Source organism: Tamandua tetradactyla, chromosome 10 (genome assembly GCF_023851605.1).
Source record: "Tamandua tetradactyla isolate mTamTet1 chromosome 10, mTamTet1.pri, whole genome shotgun sequence".
Taxonomy (NCBI): Eukaryota; Metazoa; Chordata; class Mammalia; order Pilosa; family Myrmecophagidae; genus Tamandua; species Tamandua tetradactyla.
Window position 1 is genome coordinate 31,325,508 of NC_135336.1, and position 23,126 is coordinate 31,348,633.

The 23,126-nt window shown below is 33.1% G+C and overlaps 1 protein-coding gene across 21 annotated transcripts in view; it reads left to right on the forward strand.

Moving 5' to 3' along the window:
- The window catches only part of ZBTB20 (zinc finger and BTB domain containing 20), an 893,822-nt gene that overhangs the window by 17,521 nt on the left and 853,175 nt on the right, over nucleotides 1-23,126 (forward strand). For 17 of the 21 annotated variants that reach the window (XM_077118273.1, XM_077118271.1, XM_077118270.1 and 14 more), the window contains exon 2: nucleotides 12,607-23,120. The exons of the other annotated variants lie outside the window; for them this stretch is intronic. The gene's annotated coding sequence lies outside the window, so the exon portion shown is untranslated. The remainder of the gene's footprint in view (nucleotides 1-12,606; nucleotides 23,121-23,126) is intronic. 21 annotated transcript variants of the gene reach the window in all.

Genomic DNA, 23,126 nt, shown 5'->3' on the forward strand with positions numbered 1-23,126 from the left:
AAAAGCATAAGCATTCTGCAAAGAATGATGGTAATGATCATGACAATCTGTAGGCAATTGTTTTAGTTTCCTGGCTGCTCAAACTAATTTGTGTAAAGGGTTGGCTTAAACAATGGGAATTGATTGGTTTATGGTGTTGAAGCAAGGAGAAGCTCAAAATCAAGGAATCAGCAAGGTGATGTTTTCTCTCTGAAGACTGTGCCCTGTGGCATTCTAGGGCTGGCTGCCAGTGATCCTTGGTCCTTGGCTTTTCTGTCACATGGCAGTATAATGGAGGTCTCTCCCAGCTTCTCTCTGACATATACTCTAAAGGACTCCAGTAATCTGGGTTAAAGCCCAACCCAATTCTGTGGGGGCATGTGTTAACTGAAGTAACATTTTTAAGATGTTCAATGTGTGCAGTGGGTCCACACCCACTAAGACAAGATAAAAAACATATCCAAACTTATGCAGTTCAATCCACAGTAATTTTTTTTTTACTTAATAGACATATTTTATATATATTTCAAGATGAATGTTGATACAAAGACTCTTGAAGTATCAGTAATAGAACATATCATTGATGAAGCTATCAAAGTCTCTGAAAGGCAAACAGTGGGGTCAGTAGAACGTATAAATACATTTAATTGCTGAATGTCCAAGATGGGTCTCCAGAATATTTTTTTTTTGGTTGTTTTCCTGGTCTGGTCATTGAGGGAAATTTTCCCATTCAGATGTATCTCCAGATACTCTCTTGTTCTCGTTTTGTGGGAAGCCTGCACCTTCATCCTATTATAGACATCATAATAGGCTATATTTTATTTGCACTTACTAGATGGCCTTGGGCACCTAAGTACAGCTGTGTTATTTGTTATTATTTATATTCCATTGTACATTATCTTTTTGTAATTTATAGCTGCAGTTAATAGTGACTGTAGTGTGAATACTTTAAATAAAACTTTTATCATGTTTTAGCTGCCAAACACCAAACTTGTAGTTGGCTGTTATTATGGGGGTGTGGGACTATCAGGAAATACCTACATTATGGTTTATTTGTTAAGAACAATGCTACAAAAGAAGAAAAACATTTACAGTTTTTATTACAGATACAATAACCATAACTCTTAATACTCTACAAACTATATTCATCTACCTTACTATTAAATATACCTAGGTCCTGGTTTGGAGAAAATAGAATGAATGAATACAGGTCTAAATAAAAAGCTTTCTATTATACCTGACTTTTTTCCAAGAGTACTCCCATGTTTAGAATGTTCTTGCCCCAATAATTTAGATTTTGTTTTCTCCATAAATATGCTATTTATGCATATTTATATGCATATTTATAGATTTCTGTAGTCTAATCTTTAATTTTTCTACTATTCTTCCAGTAATGAAGATGTTTTAAGAAAGCTGAAAAGAGGTTTTAAAAGAGACATCAATGTTTCTTGCATTTCTTTAAATAATCCTTAGGTTAGGCTAGTAGTAAAAACTAACTTAACTAATCCTCTTTGATTTTATGTATTTTGCTAATAAAACCATTCTAATAAATCAGGCACATTTGTACTTTCTACTTATCTATTTATTATATTTATTAAATATCAAATCTATAATTAGGTTGGACATAATTTTTATATATCTCTTCACTCCTTAACAGTGTTACTAGAGCAAAAGTTCTTATTAGGATATGCTGTATGCGTTCTTGGATGCATATGTCACTGCCAGTTAACCTCCTTTACTATTACATTTCAGTCTTCTTTAAAGAAAATTTCTAACCATAATTGCTTTTTCAAATGTGAGTTGCAGTTTAGTAGAGGATACAAGAAAATCTTCAAGTGATCTGTTTATTCCTATCCTTAAGAAACCAAAGTGATCTTCCTTAATTCTTAATATTCTTTCAGTTTCTTTTAAGTCAGGAAAAAAGTGTCTTTTATTTCAAAGTAAACCCTGAATCCCCATATCTTTTCTCAAGATCTTCAACTTTACTTTAGATTGAAACCCAGTCAATATTATTTAGCACTGTAATCAACTTTCTAAGCTATGGTGCCTATCCCATTCTACGGTGAGTTCAGTTTTAGTTTATCCTTCCAAGTCTCTGAATTTCTTGATTCATTGATGCTCACTCTTAAAACCATGGTTATTAGTATTTTTTTCTCCCTTTAGATCTTTTTTTAATTTTAAACTAAGTTTTAACTTGACTAAATAAAAATGCTTATTTCTTAAACCTGTAAGACATCCCATTTATTGTTGCCTAGATTAGTCTCATCAATCTTTCTAGCTCCCATGAGACCTCCTATCTGGAAATGAATGACTACTTTAAGTGTGGTCTTGGGCCAGCAGCAACCGCGCTATGTGAGAATTTGGAATACAGGATCTCAAACTCTATCCCAACCTAGCAAACCAGCATCTTCATTTCAGCAATATCCCAAATGATTCTCCTGTACACTAAAGTTTAAGAAGTATAGCTAAAGAGTTTCTCATTTTAAAAAAATTAGCCTTTAGTTATGCAAAATTGCTTAATCGTAATCTGGTTCGTGATCATTGTTTGGTTAATCAAAATCTGGTTCATGGTTATTGTTCCATTCACTGCCATCTTTTAATTAATTAATTAATTATTTTTTTATAAAAATGAGTGTCAATGCAAGACCCAACTAAAAAAAATCTGTTTATATGTTCTTCCCCTATTTTCACCAACACCCCTCAAACACTATCCTGAATTTTGTGTTTATCATTCCATTGCTTTTAAAAAATGGATAAAATAATAAAGGTAGATTTATTACTTATAAATATTTGAATAAATAATGAAACAATATAATGCTGTATTTATCTCCTAGAATTTGCTTTTTTTTTCTTTTTCTCTCAACATTATTAAGAGTCACCCATGTTGTTGTATGGAACTATAAATCATACAGTTTATTTTCACTTTTATGTAATATTTTTCACTATGTTCAGTCTATCCTTTCTCCTATAATGGATATTTGGGTTTCCCATTTATTTGCTAATATGAGTTATGCTTGTATAAATATCTTGTATATGTCTCTTAGTGATGTTTGCAAGATATTTTCTTGGCAGTGTACTAGGATTGGAATTGCTTGGTCATTGGGTTTGAAAATGTCCAAACTTTCAAAAGACTGTGAAATTATTTTTCCAAACAAATCTATTTACATACCCACCAACAATGTATAAGATACATATTCTCTTCAACACATGGTATTTCAGATTTTTTAGTTTTGCCACCTTAGTAGATAAAAGTGATATCTCATTGTGGTCTCAATTTGCATTTTCTTTTTATCATGAATCTTCATGCATGTATATGTGTTTTCTCTTTTGTGGACTGTTTGGCCATGTCTTTTATCCATTCTTCTTTTCTTCTTTCTTTTCAATTGTACAGTTCTTTTATACTGATTTGCATCAGTTCTTCATGTATTCTAGATACCAAGTCTATCTCTCCTGATTTGCAGCTTTTATTTTCACTTCCTTTACGATACTATAATAACAGAAAAACTTTAATTTTTATGTGGTCATGCTTATTTTCCTTTGTTTTATGTTAGTTCATTTGTTTCTCATTTAAGTAATCCATAGCTGAATTGAGTTTTGTCTATTGTGCAGGGATAAAATTTTACTTTTATTTTAAAGGCATACCCACTTTACCAGCTCAGTTTATTGTATGTTCTTGCCTTTCTTCAGTGATTTGCCATGCTACTTCTCATATAGAGAATACATATAGTCCATACATGCAAGGGTCTTTTATAGTGTATCTTTTCTGTTGATTGACTTGTCTATCTTCATGCTAATAGCACATTTCCTTAATTGCTAGAGCTTCATAGTGACTCCTTATATCTGGTAGATCAAGTCCTCCAGATTTTGTCTTTTTAATTTGACCTTTCCCTTGAATCCTTTCTTTTCCTGGGCTAAATTTTAGCTTAGAAATTACATGCTTCATTCTTTATTTATACAACCTAGTTATCAGTACATATATTTTATATCTGCAAGGTTGTCCAAAGCAGTTCTTACTGTTGCTGCTTATTTTGACTTACAGGTTGTTGATGATACCAGTTTGTGAAATTTAAAAACAAAAATGCGACAAAATATAATGCTGTTCTTATAATATTCAAACTAATTCAATTTAAATACCACAGCAACTTTAATCAATTTATTTATTTTAAGATTCCACGATGTTATTATAATTTCTGAATTTAGCAAAGTATAGCACATATACATAAAACCTACATTACTTTCAGTAGCTATATATGAATCTAAAATGATCCCAATGGCATCACGTCCATTTAGGGACATTTTTTTTATTTTTATTTTTTTGTATGTGCATGTCTTTTAAGCTACATTTTAATAGCACTAAATGCCAGAAATGTTGTAAGTACAAATAGTATTTTAACTTATTTGCTTCTTACAGTTCTTTGAGTTAATTACCATTATTTCCCCCTTTTTACAGATGAAGAAACTAAGGCCAGCAGAGGTTAAGAAACTCGACTATTAGAGGTTCAGATGGTATATCCATGTAGTGCTAAGGAATGTTCTCTGTTGAAATCATCACTGAGTTATACTTCTGTAGAACTAAATTTTTATAAACCGCAGCCTTACTCAGTCCTGCCCCAGGACCAAATATTTTTATTGAGGAGAATCAAGTTAAATATTGACATCAAAGCCAATCTTGAAAGCCAATAGAAAATATAAAGTATATAACCCAGGAGAAGTATGTAAAATTGCTTTAGAAATGGGGGATAAGACAAATAGTTACCGGTTTTTGAGTGATAGTAAATTGTATATGTGTGATGGCGTCGGGTGACAGTTCATTTTTAGCTTTGGTTGGTGGAACTTCTCTCACTCATCTATCTGTCTTTTTCCCTTCTCAGATGTCTACAGCTCGTTTATTGGTATATTTGTCAGAGGATTGACAAGTATTCTGTTTAAATTTCTAGTAAAGAAACACTCTCTGACAATTTAATCTGCCTCCATTCTTAATCCTTTGTGTTTCTAAAATGCTTACTTCTTTTGTTTCCTATTCTCTGTGTCTATTTGTATTTTTAAAATAAAATATGTAATTAGATAGGTAAATAATTATATGCTTTATTAACAAGTCATATATTATAAAATCTCAACTATTAATCTGCTTTTTTAGATATTGTTAAATTATGTGATGGGCCAATGTTAAGGAGAAAGAAGTTTCCATGAGATGGAGTAAATAGGTACATACAAAAAAGTATTAAGACATGATGGCAAAAAGCTGGTATTTCTATTCTGTGCTTACCAGATTCCTTAGGGAGATGTGAATTTAAGAAAATGTAGGAAAGAACCTTCAAGGGTCTCTGGTGGATGCAATAGAGAGAGGCATATGATGCGATGGCATAAAGAACTACCCTCTGAGAGATCATTTAGGAAGGGGCAATATTTAGAACTTATGGAAAGTCATGCATTTTTCATAATAATTGGGGTTTGGAGATAAATTGCTGGGTCTTGGCCCTTTCAGTGAAATATGTTTGCCTCAAGAGTGGGCCTTCAACCCTGGAAATTAGAGGGGAATGGGTAATTGGTAAGTGTGAATGCAGGCTTATGGAAAAGTGATTGTCAGTTGGGGTTGAGGATCAGTAGACACAGTGGTACTTAAAATGGGATATATCCTATAAGGGATGGAAATATATTTATCAGAATGTATAGACTGGTATAGAAATGTGTGGGAGAAAAGAGGAATAGGAGAGTAAATATGTAGATGATACATGTTCATTGGAAAAGCAGGAGCTTAGACAGGAGCAGCAGGGTAGATAAAGGCATAATGGTATTATGATGCCCGTTGATTAGATTAAAATTTATGGAATCAAAGACTTCCTCAGAGACAATGAGATCGTACAGAGACATAACTTGATTTATATGAAACATAGGAAAAAATATTGTTGATAAAGGAGAAGTTTTAAAATGTAAAGGGATAGAGCACAAAAGACTGCTATAAGCTAGCATTTGCTAAGGAAAATATAGGACAGAACAAGACAGTCACTGTTCATTGGATTCACAACCTAAAGTCAATAAGGAGGACCCAAATATGAGAAAAGAAAAGTGTATCTTGATACTTAGATTGATGCTTAATAAAACTTCAGTTGGGCCTCCCTAGTCATTATTTCATTTTTCACCCCTACTGCCTCCATTACAAATTCATCTTCCATCTCTTCTTGCCCATATTTACCTTTTAATTCATGAAGAAAACTCTAATCATCTAACATGAAATTGTTCCAAGCTCATAAAGATGTTATGGATATGTATGTATATGCTGCATAGCCAACTTCTAATGTGTCTGCCTTCGACATTTAGACAGGAAACTGAAGTAAAATTCTGAACCTTCAGAAAAATTCTTCAATGTCTAGAAATATATAATTCCAGCAATACCACTGAAATTGACAAAAGTCACTTCATATTGTAATTTAAAATTTCAAAATATAAATAACGGAAAACTTTCTCAAGCACACAAAGAGACAGACTTCATAGGAAAGAAATCATTTTTTCAGTAAAACTAAATGTTGAGCTTTGAGAATAAGCAGATTTGGTGATAATGAAATTTTTCAAGTATTGTAAACTATTCCTTCAGTAGCTGCTTAATGGAAGACTATAGGTTAGTGATTGTGTGAATTTAAATATAATGAAATTAATCTTTATGTTCCTCAAATAAAGATAATCTTAGAAATTACAATCTCAATGAAGCTTTACAATCTTTCTTCCCTGACTTCTTTGTTTCAGAATTTAAGAATTGGGAAAATAATTCTTCAATATACTTTTCTTCCTCATAGACAATAGTCTCAATGATTGTCAAAAAAACATATATAAACACTCCACTAACAGACTTTCATAGGTTGTGATTTTATGTTATGTAACATGGTCAGTACCCATGGTCAGGGTATTAAAGCCCTTTGAACTTTTAAGGTAATAACCTTAAAGGCAAAAGCTCGGGTCAGAAAGTTATCAAACAGGAACTTTCATTATCTCTTCTCATTAATTCTGAAGTTTCATACCTTTTCAAATCCCTGGTCTATTTTTTTCTGTTCTGGTTAAAGCCATTTTGGAATTATGGTTATTCCTTGCCACACTAGCTAAAATAATTGGGTCTGACACAGGGAATTTCCATTTTCTCAGTTTTTTCTTGCCCTTTTCTTCAGTGCACTTAATTTACTGCCTTGAGTTAAGCATGTTTTATTGTGCCAATCTGTTTAAATAGAAAGAGCCCTGGATTGGGGCTTGAGTCCCAGTTTCCTGTACCAGCTCTCCTATGAACTACCTTGGTGGACCTTGGGCAACCATTTCACTCCTGAGAAACTTCTTTCAATCTGAAATTCTCTTCAGTTTCTCATCTGAGGATTTTAACCATTCACTGCCTTTTGCAAAAATTTGCTTTTCCTTCATTAAGACACTCTGACATTCTGCCATCTGGCCCCCATCTGACTTAAATGCATCATGGTGTTCTCATCCCTCTCAAGTTTTCACTTCATATGTTAGCATTTCCAAAACAGCTCCTATTGACTTTTTTTTTTCCAATTGACTTTTATTAAGTGCCATATACATATCCACCCTCTATTAGTGACCCTAAATAAGTAATTGGAATAGTTGGCAAAATTACCTTCCACCCCTTTAATCTGTTTAGAATGATGGTTTGGAAATGGCCAGAGCAGGAATAATGAAATTTAAATATTGAGAGAAACTTCATTCAACTAGAACTATTAAATAAGGTAGCATTTAGGTAAAGTAGAAATAAATACCAGCTATGATTTATTGGGTTCTTATTATGTGCCAGGCATTGAGTTCATTGAACTTAACACCTAAGTGTTTGTACACTGGAAATAGTCTGCTGGATTTATAGCTTGACTTCAATTTATTGGTTCTTGGACCTTGTACCTCACTTTTATCATTTGTAAAAGAAATACTAATAGTACTTATACAGTTTTTGTGATTATTAAATAAGCTAATATATGTAACATTGAGTATAATGTCTGACATATGGTAAAGAACCTGATAATGTTAGCTAGTTACGGTCTCAATACATGGAATATCTTATTAATCATCACAGCAGTCCTGTGATACAGGTCCTTTAATTTCCTACATTTTAAAGATGGGGACAAAAAGCTTAAGACAGATCTTAAGTGATTTGGCTAAAGCAGTAGAGGCAAGATTTGAGCTTAAGTAGTGTGAGTCCAGTATTCACACCTTTAGCTTTTAATGTTCTATATCCTCCTAATTAGGAAGAAACAGATACAAGAAAAGTTAAGGGCTCTAAGAAATGATTTTTTAAAATGTGATCTTGGGAGGCAGTCCTTGGGGTCATATAAGTGATTAATCAACTGTTCTTTTAGAGTTAGATGAAGTCGAGATTCTGTTTTAATGAACCATCCAATATTTTTCCAAAACCGTTTTGGAAGAAATAAATTGATGTTGAGGAAATCTAATGTATCACTGAAGAATATAAAATTACACTGTAAATTTGATTTGGATAGTCAATCCCCACCTTGAAACACTATAAATACCTATTAAATGTTTTCAGATGAGCTTATACTCTTGCTGGTTTGAAACTGTTATGTACCCCAGAAAAGCCATGCTCTTCTAATCCATTCTTATGGGTACAGACCTATTGTGGGTGGGACCTTTTGGTTTGGTTGTTTCCATGGAGATGGGATCCAGCCCATTCAAGGCAGGTCTTAATCCTCTTTACTGGAGTCCTTGTGAGAGGATAAAAAGACAGTAAAAGCTGAGAGAGACATTTAGAGACAGTAAAGAAACACCAGAGACCTTTGGAGACAGACTATGCAAAACCCAGAGAAAAAGAGAGAAAGCCCAGAGATGGTAATAGTGGACCTGCAGAAAATAGAAAGCTCAGAGAGGTGTCTGAAGGAGCAAGCAAGGACCCAGAGAAGCTCAGAGAGAAAACCACTGGAACCAGAAGCTGAAAGCAATGCAATCTGGGAGCAAAGGACCAGCAGATGCCAGCCATGTGCCTTCCCATGTGACCGAGGAACCCCAGATGACATCGGCCTTCCTTCAGAGGAGGTATCTCCCTCTTGATGCCCTAATTTGGACATCTCATAGCCTTAGAACTGTAAATTTGTAAACCTAATATATCCCCTTTAAAAAAGTCAATCCATTTCTGGTATATTGCATTCTGGCAGCTTTAGCAAACCAAAACATCCTCCTTAATTTAATTTTTTTTTCATAAAAAACTAATTTCTAGGAAACCTTTACAAAAATATTTGACTGTACCAAGTAAAGTCCCAGGTCATAAAACCACTAGTGCTAATAACATGAATGATTCCTTACTTCACTTGGGCCTAGGCAAAGTGATATAATAATATTTATTATCACCAAATATCACTTTCTTTTAAAACAATTCTGTTTGTTAGTCCTGGTTAGGACTTTATCAAGGACCCGTTATGTGTAGACATTGTACTCAAGAATTAATACATTCATCTTGCCTTGTACTTTGTAATCTCTCAATGAATATTGTCTATTATTGCTATCCACTTAATTTAACCATCAGAACAACTCTGTGATATAGCTATTGTTATTCTATTTTATAGATAAGCAATATAAGGTTCATGGATAAGTTACTTAAGGTTATGTAGTAAATAATATTAGACCAAAAGTTCAAATTCAGATCTGAGTCTAATACCCATGCTTTAGAACAGTGCTCTCAAAAATAGGGTGTATATACCCTAGGGACTATGTAAGAATACATCCTAGGGTTTGAGAAAATGGTATCAAGATATTTGTGCATATATATATTTTAAATCTAAGAAAGTAAAGCTTACTAATGTTTAATATGCTGAGTGATGCTGGTAATGTCAGAGTATCATTTGTCCTGTAATTATGCATTCTGAAGAGAGAGTAGAAGTTCATTTGCTTTAAGAGTGGGAGATACTGAATTTTTATCTGTGCCTAGTTACAAGGAGTTGCAGGTTGGTTTAATCTAAACTAATTCTTACAAAGCACACAAGTGATGGCAGAATAAAGAACATACTTATGATCCAAGTATATGTGAACAATAAGAACATCTGTACTATCTCTTATGAACACTGCCAGCCACATTATGAAGTAAAAACAATGATGATCTAATCATATTTGACAATAATTCAACCAAAAATAATTACCAACAAGTGTATTTCAAATATGGATTTTATTCACTATCTTTAGGGATGAACCTCACTCTTAGTGGAGAATGTACTTTAAGGTTTTTTCTGATAACAGGGGAAGGCCATCCCATTGGTAAGACATTAAAATCTATCAAGATCACGAAGCAAGCCCCTACAAATTTAAAATGTAACATGTGTAATGTTACATGATACTTGGTCAAGACTTTCAAAAATCATAAAACTTGATGTTAGAAGCTTTTCTGGGGGGGCGGTATTTTTTTCATCATAGGAAAAGACTTACCATTGAAAGCACTGTTCTCAGAACAGCAAAAATGGCTGAAGTAATACAGAAAAAATAATATGGCAACAAACTCTGTCACATTTATTTTTCAGCAAATTCAGTTAGAAGATGCTTAGAAAACATTGCCAAAGATACAAATAAACAAGTATTAGAACAAATTATGCAATGTGGTAGCTTTACTATACATGAATGAAAGTAGCAATATGTATAACATTTCAGCCAATGGTATTTGCTAGGTTCAATTTCAGTAATATGAAGAACTATGTTTTTATGAGCCACTAAAGGGAAAATGTACTGGAGAAGATACCTGCTAAGCGGGAAAATACTCTTTAAGTAAAACAATGCATTTTAGAAAAACTGTGTTAAATGTACTCACAGTTGGAGCAATTGGTTTGACTGGAATAGAAAAAAGATTTTCTGGGTAAGGTTACAGAGCTACTTCTGCTCATGAAATTCATCCCCTCATCATTGTTCATAGGGAAAATATTTTAGCAAGTAAATTAAAGTAAAAAATACACACAAGTGTTGCAGGATGTCAGTGATGTGGTTAATTTGGTTTTGTTTTGTTTTTTAAATAAAAGCTTTACAATGCAGTAGAAAATATAAAATAAAATATTGAAAAAACCTTAACATTTTAGTAGAATCTTTACAATGTTTTGTAACAAATTGGAGAGTGGTCATGTATATCCTTTGTGCCACTGTACTGCTTGAGGTCAGTAGTTAACCCATGACAGAATATTGAGAAGTTGTTATGTGTGTGTGTGTGTGTGTGTTTTACAAAATGACAAGGGTTCTAATTTTGCTCACCATTTCCATGATGGCTGTCAGTCCTATGCTTTCTAAAAAAGCATACATTTTTGGAAAAAATGAAAATTTTGGTCTGTCTTTTTAAACTAATGGTACTCTTTTAACCATCAGTGAGACGGTAATTGCTTTTTGAAAGACCTGTGGTATGAAGAGAATATTTTATATTGCATGTTTGTAATTATTTTCATTATGAGTTGGTTTTGTTGCCAAAATCAATTGAAGTGTAAAACTCTAGATTCTGTATACTTTTAAAGCTATAACAAACTTGCATCTGCATGTTAAATAAAACTTGGAACAGATTTTTATAATTTGCCTTGAAAGCATCCAAATAAAATCTTTAAATAGGTTTTAAAATTTAAGAAATGTTAAAATTTAAAAATTTTCTTGTTAAAAAGATAAAAATGCAACATATACCTATTGGTTTATAAGAATGACTGACTGACATCTGGGAAAATGGAAATTTATTAGTCAAATTTAAACAAAGTCTTTTAGGGGGTGCAAGGGTAGTTAGTGGTAGAATTCTTGCCTACCATGCAGGAGACCTGGGTTGCACTTCCCAAGCAAACAAACAAACAAAAACCCCAAAACAAACAAAAATTCAACAAATGGTGCTGCAATAAGGGGATACTCACATGGAAAAAGAATGAAATATGACCCTTGACATACAGCATACAAAAAAAAATCTTTTACATAATTGGTGGTTGGATAGAAAATCTAGTACTATGATTTAGTAAACAGAGCCAGTGATGCTTTTCCATTTGAATCTATTTTGTGAAGCATTTTTTTCTCACTATGACAACCATTACAGTTAAGTATCATAATAACCTCAATGCAACTCCAGATTTTCAAATGGCTGTTTGACAAAGTTTAAAGCCAAGCCAAGATTTTAAAAAGTGATATCTATTTAGTCCATGTACTCTGTCTAAAATACTAGTTTTGTTTTGTTTTGTTTTTGGTGAGAGCAAAATTTTTAAATTATTGATAAATACAACAAAATTAAAATTTTAAACATTATGTATTTCTTATTTATCTCATTCATTTAAAATGTCTATTATGACATATATTCTCTAATATATATAATATTAATATATCTATAATTTATGCATAATTAAACATATATCTATTGAGTGTGGGCTTAGATTCCAGTCAGACAAACAGAAGTGATTCAAAGCAGTGGAACTTTAATCCAGGGGATTGGTTATCAAAGTGTTGGAAGGTGTGGTATAGGGAAAAGAAGGTGAAGTTATTTAGCAATGGGGACCTGCAGAAAGTCTCTACAATCAGGGTTGGAGGAGAACAAGGGAAAGTATTGTTTTCCAGAGCTCACAAGCACTGTGCTCCTGAGACAGATGGAGCATTGCTACTGCTGTAGCTGTTAGAATCACCACTGTCACTGCTTTGCAGGAAGCCAGGCGCCCGCACTCCTAATGACACTGCAGGAGCCCAGGAGTCCACAGTTCTGCTGATGATGTACTTGCCAAAGCTGCTAGAGCTTCCAGTCACCTGAGGTGGCTGTTGCTCTCCTACAACTGTAGTACCATTGCTGCAGTCAGCAGTTGTGAGAGCCAGATACCAAGAAGTCTGTGCTGCAGAGGCTGCGGGAGCATCATTGCTGAGATGCCAGTGCCAGAAGCACAAGGAAAAAAGAAATCTCCTTGCCTTTGATCTTCTGCCATCACTTCCCATTCTGGCAAAGCAATCTGGGAAATATAATTTTCAGATCTCAGCCACAGAAGAGAGCATGTAAAGGTGGAAATGAAGTGGAGATTCAACCAGCAAATGATCTGCTTAGCGCTCAATTTTTTGTTGTTGTTGATGGAATATACAATTAAAAAAAATGGAGACTTGGAATCCATTGCTCTAGAGTGTAGGGGTCATTAACTCAGTGATGATTTTAAAACTACAACTTACTGGAATTTTTATTAACTTGTTTTTGGAAATGGGTTTTGTATTTTTACCTAAAGCAAAAGTTGATATATTAATGATATACATTAATAATGCTATATCAGTTACTTACAGTCAGTATCTGTTCTGATTGGTCATGGTAACAACTTTGATCTGTGCCCATGTCTTATCAGCCATAAATATTTTTAATATCACTCATCCCTGCCTACAACTGCTCTAATTTGTTCCTTATTTCTATTATTAAATTACCTTAATCATAGTGAAATAATAGTAATAGTGAAAATGTATCACCTGAACAACTTCAGAATTTGCTTCAATCATATATAATATCTACCATTTTATTTTAAACATAGGCATTTTAAACATCTGATTCGATTGCCAAACTGCAAATTATTGAGTGACGCATTGAACATGATGCATTTATTGGTAGAGAGAGGTTAAGAGGAAATGTTTAATTATTTTAAGCAAAAATTACATGAATTGAAGTTTATTTCGATTGCATACCTTTAGATCTAACATCATGAGGGACATGTATTCGACTCCCAGACCATTAAATTTTTAAAGAACTCCAGAATGATTTCTTCCATAGCCCTTTTCATAATTGATGCAGATTTCATTATAAGCAGTGTTCTTATCTTATAGACTACTAATAAAACTCTCCTCAATTGGTGAAACATTTGTTTTTATTTTCTTAATCCAGATAGGTTTAAATGATTTTTGGGTATATTATTTGTGTTGTAGAAGGTCCGATTATCACATTTTAAGAAGTAAAATGCCATCAGTTTGAAATGGAGTTAGCTATCTTTTTAAATTTAATGATAAGCCCAAATTTATGGATATTCAACATATAAAGTAGAATTTATTTTCTACAGAATAAATGCTCTTAATTGAGATATAAATTGACGTACTGGTCAAAACGAAGTAAGTGATAATTTTGAAATACCAATATGATTATTAAAATGAAATTTAACTTAATATAATTCAAAATTTTTATTTCAAAAGAATCTAGTAAACCATATCTGGTATTTTATACATTCTGATGTTTGTACTCTGGTTAATAGGTTTTCCTGTATTTGTCATTAGTAGATTAAAGCAAAGAGAATTGAGATTCTGTGGAGACACATTTCTAATAACTTTTCATATGAATTATACTTTTTTGAAAGGTTATGGTTATAACCTTATAACTTAATGGAGTTAAATGAGCGTTCTTAAAGAAAGATAAAAAATACTGTTTTTACCCATTTGAATCTATCGCCTACTTCCTCAGAGGACTTAGCAGACTGCTATCATGATGACTCCATTATTAATAACTGGCTTAAAAATTACTGGACAGATTGTTAATAATGTTTCCAACCCTTTAATCAAACTGGTTCATAGTATTTTTTTTATCACTTTTGAATGTAGTTTATTTATTGGTTGTTTTTCTTCATTATGTTTCTTTTAAATTGTACCTTAAATCATACACTTAATATTCCTCTTCTCAAACATTTCTTACTTTCTAACATATGTATTGAAATTAGCATGGGAATACATATGCTTTTAGATTCATTCCCTGTCATCAGTCTTATTTTTCAAAAATTTCTTCCTGATCTCACCAGTATTCTGAAAAATTTTGTAGTAATTTTGTCAGGCACCTTCCTCTATTCCTCACAAATTCCATTTGGATTTTTCTTAGCCCATGACATTAAATTTATAAATTACTTGGAGTGAATGGACATCTTTATAAAGTCTACCCATCCAGAAATGTTTAAATGTGTTTTTACATGTTCTTTAGTAGTATTGTAATTTCTTTTTATTTACCGCTGAACATTTCTCATCTAGTCTATACCTTATTATAAGTCCTTAGTATAAAACAGGAATTGGATATTTCCTCCCTTGAATGTATTTTATAATTGGTTAATGTTGGTATATAATAATGCTCTCCTTTTTCTGCATTTTTTAACCAGTCAAAATTGTGGCCTTTCAAATGGCATCTTGCTTTTAATAGTAGAAAGATAGAATATGATAAAAATAAAACAAAGAAGAAAAGTAAAATTGATTTATTATTGAAACACAATTTCTTTGTCTAGAATGTTTGAATTTTGAACAGTTAAAAATTGCATAATTAAGAAAATTTGAATTTTATCTGAACTACATTTAGCCACTGTTTTTACTAATCAGTTTATCTAATTTGATTCTCATAGCAACACTATTAGGTGTGCAAGGGCAGATGTAGTACTACCATATATCACAGATCAGAAACCTGAGAATTGGCGAGTTTCAGTGATTTGACTAAGCACACAACTAGCACATAGTGAGGCTGGAGCAAGGAATTTGATGGTAAATAATTAGTCTTGCTTGTTCTTCGTAATTGTTCAGAGCCATTCAGTATCTACACAGATGTCCAAAGTACCCAAATCACTCAGACAAATCTGGGTTTCCTCTATGGATTTAAGTTATACTGATTATTTTTTTTAAGCTTTTTGCATGCAGCATAAATATATGACAGAATAAGTTATAAAAATACCCATGTAGTCACCATGCAGATTAAGAAACAGAACTTTGTCAGCTCCCTAGAAGCTTTAACTGTTCCTATATTGTCATATGCCTGTATTCTCCCACAAAGGGAACTGGAATACTGACTAAGCTCATCACTTCATTGCTTTTCCTTATAATTTTATCACATGTAGTTATTTTTGCCTTATTTCCTATAAGAATCACATCATAGATACTGTTTTACTGGCTTTTTAAGTTATATATCATGTAAGATTGATGCAGTTTTTGAAAGTTGTTGTTTTTATTCATCTTTCTGCTATATAGTATTCCACTATGAATGTATCCTAATTTACCATTTTTTTTGTGGATGGACAATTGGATTATTTCCAGTTTTTAGGTATCATGAAAAAGACTATTAATATTTTTGTGGTACACAAATCCTGATGACTATGTGAACACATTTCTCTAGACTATATACTTAGGAGTGGAACATTGGGTCATAGCTTATTCATATATTTGACTTACCAGATACTGCCATATAATTTTACAAAGCAGTTGAACTTATGCACACTCCTACTTATGCATCCCCCCACCAGGCGTGTATGCGTGTTCCCAATGCTACATACTCTAGTCAAAACTTGTCTGACTCCAGTTTATTTTATTTTATTTTATATTATTTTACTTTACTTTTTGTTGTTAATCAGATGGGAGTTATAATTTTCCACTCATTTATCATCCATAGTTATAGTATGAGATTGTTTAAAAATGGGCACTCTATAATGTAATGATTAAAGGCGTGGAATTTGAGATTAGGCAGACTTGTATTCAGGCCTGATTTCTGCTCTATCTATATGACTTTACCTTAGTTTCCTATCAGATGAAAACATTATCTTTCTTATAATGCTGTTGGGAACATTAAATGAGATAGTATATGTAGCATTAAGCACAGTTCCTAGTGAATATTATAGTGATAAATTTTAAGAAAATGTACTTACTAATAGCAGCAACTTTCATAGATAGGATATATAAATTTTTGAAGGTAGGATTGCTGGGCAATGCAGAGGGGATCTCATCAATCTGTTGGACAAACAACATCTATAGCAATTAAGATGCCTGTTTTTAATTTTTTTTTTTTTTTTAAACATGGGCAGGCACCGGAAATCGAACCTGGGTCCTCTGGCATCGCAGGCAAGCATTTCCGCCTGCTGAGCCACCGTGGCCCGCCCCTCTATTTAATTTTTATGTGACTTATTTTTGCTAAAATGAACTCTATATTTTCTGTTTATTTTTTTCTTATATAGTGAAGATAACCTGTACATTATGAATAAACTATTATGTAAGTGTTGAAACTTTAAAGACAATTGCTAGCATTCTCAGATTTTTCAGGGAGCAGATTCAGCAGGGAGCAGGAAGAGGAAGAGTTCATATAGCCTATGTCTAATACGTTTTTCTAAAGACAGGAGGATTTTGCAGATGACATTTTGTTTTTTAATCTACTGATTCAACATTTATTGATTGTGTCAGAAAGTACTTTCTTCCCCTAAATTTATGAATATACTATTATTTAGTAGTTTACAGCGGTAGTAACAATGACAATAATAACCATAATAATCTTGTAACCTAGAAATTAATCTCCATACCTCTTCTTCCCATGGCTATTTTTCCCCTGTATATTTGTGGAAAAGGTGTTTGACTTATATCCACCTTTGAGTCAGTTCTATGTTAAAGATACTTTTTACTTTTCACTATTTACAATTCATGCTACTGTTTACACTGTCACTGGTTAATCCTTGGAACTCCTGGAGTATTTTCTCTCTCATTAAGAAGCTGCCATATTTGCAAAAGCTATAGCATAAGGGTAAATGTAGGACAGTACCTTCATTTATCCGTCCCTGTTCCTCATTATACTACTAAACAAGGCCATAGAAAATGTCAAGTTTCCCTGATGGTTTGAAGATAAGGAGAATATTTGCATTGCAAAAAATGCCAACTTCTTAGAATTTAATATCAAGCGACACCCTTTTTCAGATTTATTTTGGAAATCCTCATCTTGGGAATTTCTCACTGCCTTTCTTTCCTCTCATTCTTTTCTCTTTTCCTCCTCTCTCATTTCTGTGTTCCCTTGCCTTCAAATTGTTATTCATTTCTTTTCCAGCAACTTCAGCTTCACATGAAGAATTATTTAGGACTTACTCTCTGACCACCACCCTACTTATCAAGGTATTTTCCTCAAAGGAAATGTTACCATTCTCACAAGAAGTTATGAGGCTATCTTCAAACTTACATAAGAACACTTATGTTGTAGATGTGATGGTAAATGAAATGCAGGCTGAATTTTCTTAGAGATGATATGAATTGCAATTCTGCAGGCTATGGGCCATAACTTTTTTATTACAAAAATTTTCAGATTTACAGCAAAATTAAAGGGTAGTTTTTGTCTCCTGTAACCATTTTTTTTGTTTTAGTTGTAAATTTAAATATCTAGATAAATAGATTTTAATCTAAATAACTAGAATTGAAATTAGATATGCATCTCTTCCCAAGTGAGGTTCATACTATCATCCTAGTATTACAGGATGATTTATCTACAGTCTCTCCTGGTTTTTCTTGGGACTGATGTGATACCATTTTAAAACAGGTGACCAAAATTAAAGATTATAATCAAATTAGGCCACATGGAATTGACTTTTTAGTGGTGACCTTGATGACAAAATCGTCTGTTTAGAGTACTAGATAATCATTTTGATTTCCAAGTCCCAGACTTTGCTTTTTCACTATTGTACTGGTGTTTCTAAAACTCCTATTCTGTCTATCATTGACATTGACATGTGTCTCCCATTTATTTAATTTTTTTTTTAAGCTGGGCAATAAAGTTATCCTTTGTGAATTTCCTTGTGAACAAATTTAAAATATCTCAGCATTTTTTCTTGTGCAGCCCATATTATTAAAAAACATCAATGTTTGAAAAAGGACTAATAAAAGTATTTTTGAGTAGATAATGGTAAAGGAAACTAACTGGCTTTATTTCCTTTTCAAAGTTAAAAATATAGCTCACCCTTCATGTACTTTTGGAAATATTCACTTGCCAACAAAACAGTCTCTGATCAAGGTATATTGTAACTCTAAAAGTAATAAAATTTTATGGTCTAGTTTAATATCTGTTGTGATTCCACAATCATTTGACAAGTTCATGTATTGGGTACTTTTATAAGACACTTTACTAGGCACCTTGGGGAAAACAGATGAAATGTTCTTAATAGATCTATAAACCACACTATTAGGGAATAAATTTTTTAATTCATCAAATTCAACTCCAACACCTGTTGCCCTACACATACACATACGCATTTGCACACACACTCCTTTTCATAAGCATACATTTTAAGTTTAGGCATTTATATTTGTTTTGTTGGATTTTATTTTCAGCTTTTTTTAGGGAGCACAAAGTTTAAGGCATTGTATTACAGGGGATATCACATTATATGGGTCAAGATTATTTGTTTGCAGTAATTATATTGTTTACATGCCTGTCTCCCACCAGCCTGTTGCCTCTCCAAAAGCAGGAACGACATCAGATTATTATCCTCACTTTTTACCCCCTAGTATATGGCTCATAGTACACACAATACATTTTAAATTAAGGCACAAAGATAAGTATAGAGTAAATTCTTTCTTGCCGAGTAAGTCAGAGTATTAAAGTCTTCAGAAGAAATCTTTAAGTAATTCAAAGTTAAAATGAACTGTATAAAATCACATGATGGGTGGGCAATGGTGGCTCGGTGGCAGAATTCTCGCCTGCCATGCTGGAGACCTGGGTTCAATTCCTGGAGCCAGCTTGTGCAAAAAAAAAAAAAAAAAAAAAAAATCACATGATGATATACAATATCTCTTATAAATCATTTATAATTGAGTTCTTGATATTTTCATTCCTTTCTCAGTCTATAGAAAATAGGAAATTTTCAACTGTATTTTATTAGATAATAACTAAACAGTTCTTTGCATTATTATTTGATATATTTGATATGTGAACTAAGCAATCTTTAAGAACTATATATATATATATATATATATATATATTTTAACACATATATTTTAGCATAAAGTGTTCAGGAGAGTAATCAGTTGGAACTATATATTATGCAAGTAGGATTTATAAATTGATAACCTTATTGAATACAGGTTATCTTCCAGGACAAACAAATGGAAGCACATATTTAGGGACTTTGGAAACAAAGAAAGGATGTTGAATAGGTGATGTAAACTTTTAGAGTTGCTGGGCCCTTAAAGAACTTTGGGTATAAATTAGGAAAGCAAATTTGCACTATTCTGTATTAGCAAGGTATGGTGAGGAATCATCAGGACACGTTAGATTTGTCATAATATAAAATCCTATCGGATGGGCCTTAGCTATCACTAGTCAAGATGGTGCAGGGCTTAAGCACTTGGACTTCACTCGAGGCAGCCTGTGTTCAAATCCCATTTCTTTGTGATTTGCTATGTGATCTCAAACAAGTTACTTAAGTTCTCTGTTTCGTCACCTGGAAAACGGTACTAAAAATAATTGCTGCCTCACAGGGTCATTAGAATTTAATGAGTTAATAAATGAAAAGTATTTAGAGCGGTGCTTTAAATACTCTTACATTGTAAGAACTCAAGTATTATCTGGCATTGTTTTTAGAGATTATTAGAAAAATAATTCAAATTATTTGAAGAAATTGTAGCTGAAGACAGTTACATGACTTTCTGAGGGGATACAAACTATTCATGGCATGCTGGGACCAGAACCAGTTTTTAAGTCCCACTTTAGAATCTTTCTATAGGACCAGATTGTCCCATGGCATATCAACATAGGAAAGAATTTAAATAACTTATTATTTCCAGAGTATGACGGTCAATAGGAAATAATCATGTGGAGCTGTGGTTAATTCAAGTCTTTTGCATTTTTAGTCACATCAAGAAGGAGTGTATCTTGAGATCCAGAAAGTACTAAGAATGTGTGACACTTATTGTGCTTGGAATCCTGTAAAGTGTGCAGATATGAGAAAAGTGTTGAGTTGCTGTGCACTTTTCGCTAAGCCAAAATATTTGTTTTTCTCTTTTAAATTCAACTAGCTAGTAGTTCTTTAGAAAAGGTGAAGAGCCTTCTTGGTCCTTTACATTCTTTTTGACCCCTGCTGGTAGAAATCAGATACTGTCGTCTTGTTCTCCTTGGATTAAAATGAAACAAAACAAAAGTAAATGCATATAGCCTTATTTTTAAAAGTTAAAAAATACAGTGATCTAATTTGAATCAGTCTGTCAAATTGTGAGGCTTGTGTGCTGTTTTAATTGGCTTTTTTCTTAATAAATTTGAATAAAGCTTCTGAGAAACAATAGGAAAATAGTAGAAAAACAGAATTGCAAGACTGAGCAGTAAGAGGCAAGGTGAATGCCCAAGGCTTAGCCACCCTCAATGTATTTTAGTAAGTTTTTTCTCAAGACATGTGACCAGAATATGGGGTCTGTTACTTCACTTTTAGTGTGTGTCTGCTCCTTCTTCAACAACCACCCTTCAGAGAGATACAACACTGGGGCAAAGCCCAAGAATTAGAGTTGGTGCTTTATACTGAAACCTGAATGTCTGGACTCTAGATTTCTAGCTAGAATTTCCCCAGGAGAGCTACATAATATGTGGCTATATGTTGCCCTTTTAATTTCTGTGCTATAGGTTATTAGCATGGCTAAAACAATATTGATCTGTGTTCTGAAGAAAACCCAAGATTTAACTGATAATCTTAAAGAGATTTTTGTGGATTAGGTGAAGATATAGTTGATCATAAGTTATTCACTGATGTAATTAAGTTATTCATTTTATTAATTGAAAAACTATAAAAGGAATTGAAGCTTATATAGTAAACCTGCTCTGTTTATGCTAAGGGACACTTTTAATTTTTGAAACATGTAAAACATTAACCATATAAAAAGGACAGTTTTGCAATTAATATATTTAGGATTATTAGTGCCCAAATGAGGGTCTGGATGGGTCAAATGCACGCATAATTTTTTCTTAATGTAGATTTTCTTTAGAAAATTTAACTTTTTATATTCCAAGTTTCCATCCAAATGATACACAACCAAATTGTATAGAAATAAATTAAGAAAGGTAGATTCTAGGTTGACAGTGCTAGAAGGAGGTCTGACTCATCTAGCAGAGTTCGTTTTCAAAAACTGGAGTTTGAGGAGAACGGCTCGAAACTAGGTCTGTTTTCTGGTGGTTGTAATTCCATAGCTGCAATATATTACTCATGGGAGAAAAGGCACCTGAGAGTGGGGGTGGTGAGTGTGCGATGGGGGGAGGAATGTAATAGCATTATTTTGGTTCTAGCATGTGAAAAAGATTGGTTAGAAGTATTAGACAAAGAAAAACAGTTTTATTTTTCCTTTCAATGAAGATTTATTAAGAAGTATTGATTATTTTTATTTCCCCCTTCTAATGAAAGAACAAAGGGTACCTGCTGTAGTTTCAGACCCATATTCTATGAAACCTTGTCCTGCTTGCGATGGTAGCTCCTTATGGGATTTATTTCTGTTGCTGTAACACTATGTACTCTATGCATTGCACCTGTTCACACAGAGGACATTGCATTGTGATGTTTATACAGATAGATGCTTCAAATAAAAAGCCCACCTCTCTTTTTTATAGAGTGCTAGTCTATTAGTGACTTAATTAAACTTAATTCTATTTTTGTCTGCAATTTTGTGTATAGTCTTGATTTATTTCCTGAGCACTGATTTCTATTTTAGAATTAGCAGTTTTGTCTGAGATCAGTTTTCCTATTGTATGGAGTCTGTTCTTACAGAGCCTCCTTTAAGACTGCTCTGACTTTAAAATCATTATTAGGCTTTTGTCAGAGCAGATTTGTTGACACTCTTCTAATATTAAAAAAAATAATTTAAAAGATTGAACAAATAAGCTCTGCATTTCACTATTTCCTGCTAATATGCAAAAAAAATGTATTTATGATAATTACATGTACTGTGTGCCAGAACTGAAACAATACATTCCTCATAATGGAGCATAAATAAAGAAGGTGGAGCCAGCTGCTCTTAAACTGTTTATTTGCAAGCAGTAATGATATAGAGAATATACCTTTTTTACTCTGTTAGTCTGGCAATACTGAACCTGTTGCTGCATTAGACGAGTTTTATTTTGCTGGATAGGGGAAGGAGGGTTGTCTGCTATCTGGTAGGAGGGCTTTGTCTGTGCTTTCCTCTCTGTGTTTCTTTCTGTTTTTCTTTCTCTCTCTCTCTCTTCTCTCTCACTCGCTTGCTCTGTCTCTGTCTCTCTCTCCCTCTTTGCCCCCCTCTCCCTCCCTCTCTTTTGCTCTCTCTCTCTTCCCGTCTCTGTGGTTTGTAAGGTAGGTTGCAGTGTGTGTATATACACAACATCAAGAGCAGGAAAATGGACTCATTAGGGAGGCAGGCAGTCATTACCACTCACACTGTACTTCCAGGGAGACACCGATTATAAGAAGAGAAACTCAGCGCTGGGGAAGAAGGTAGGG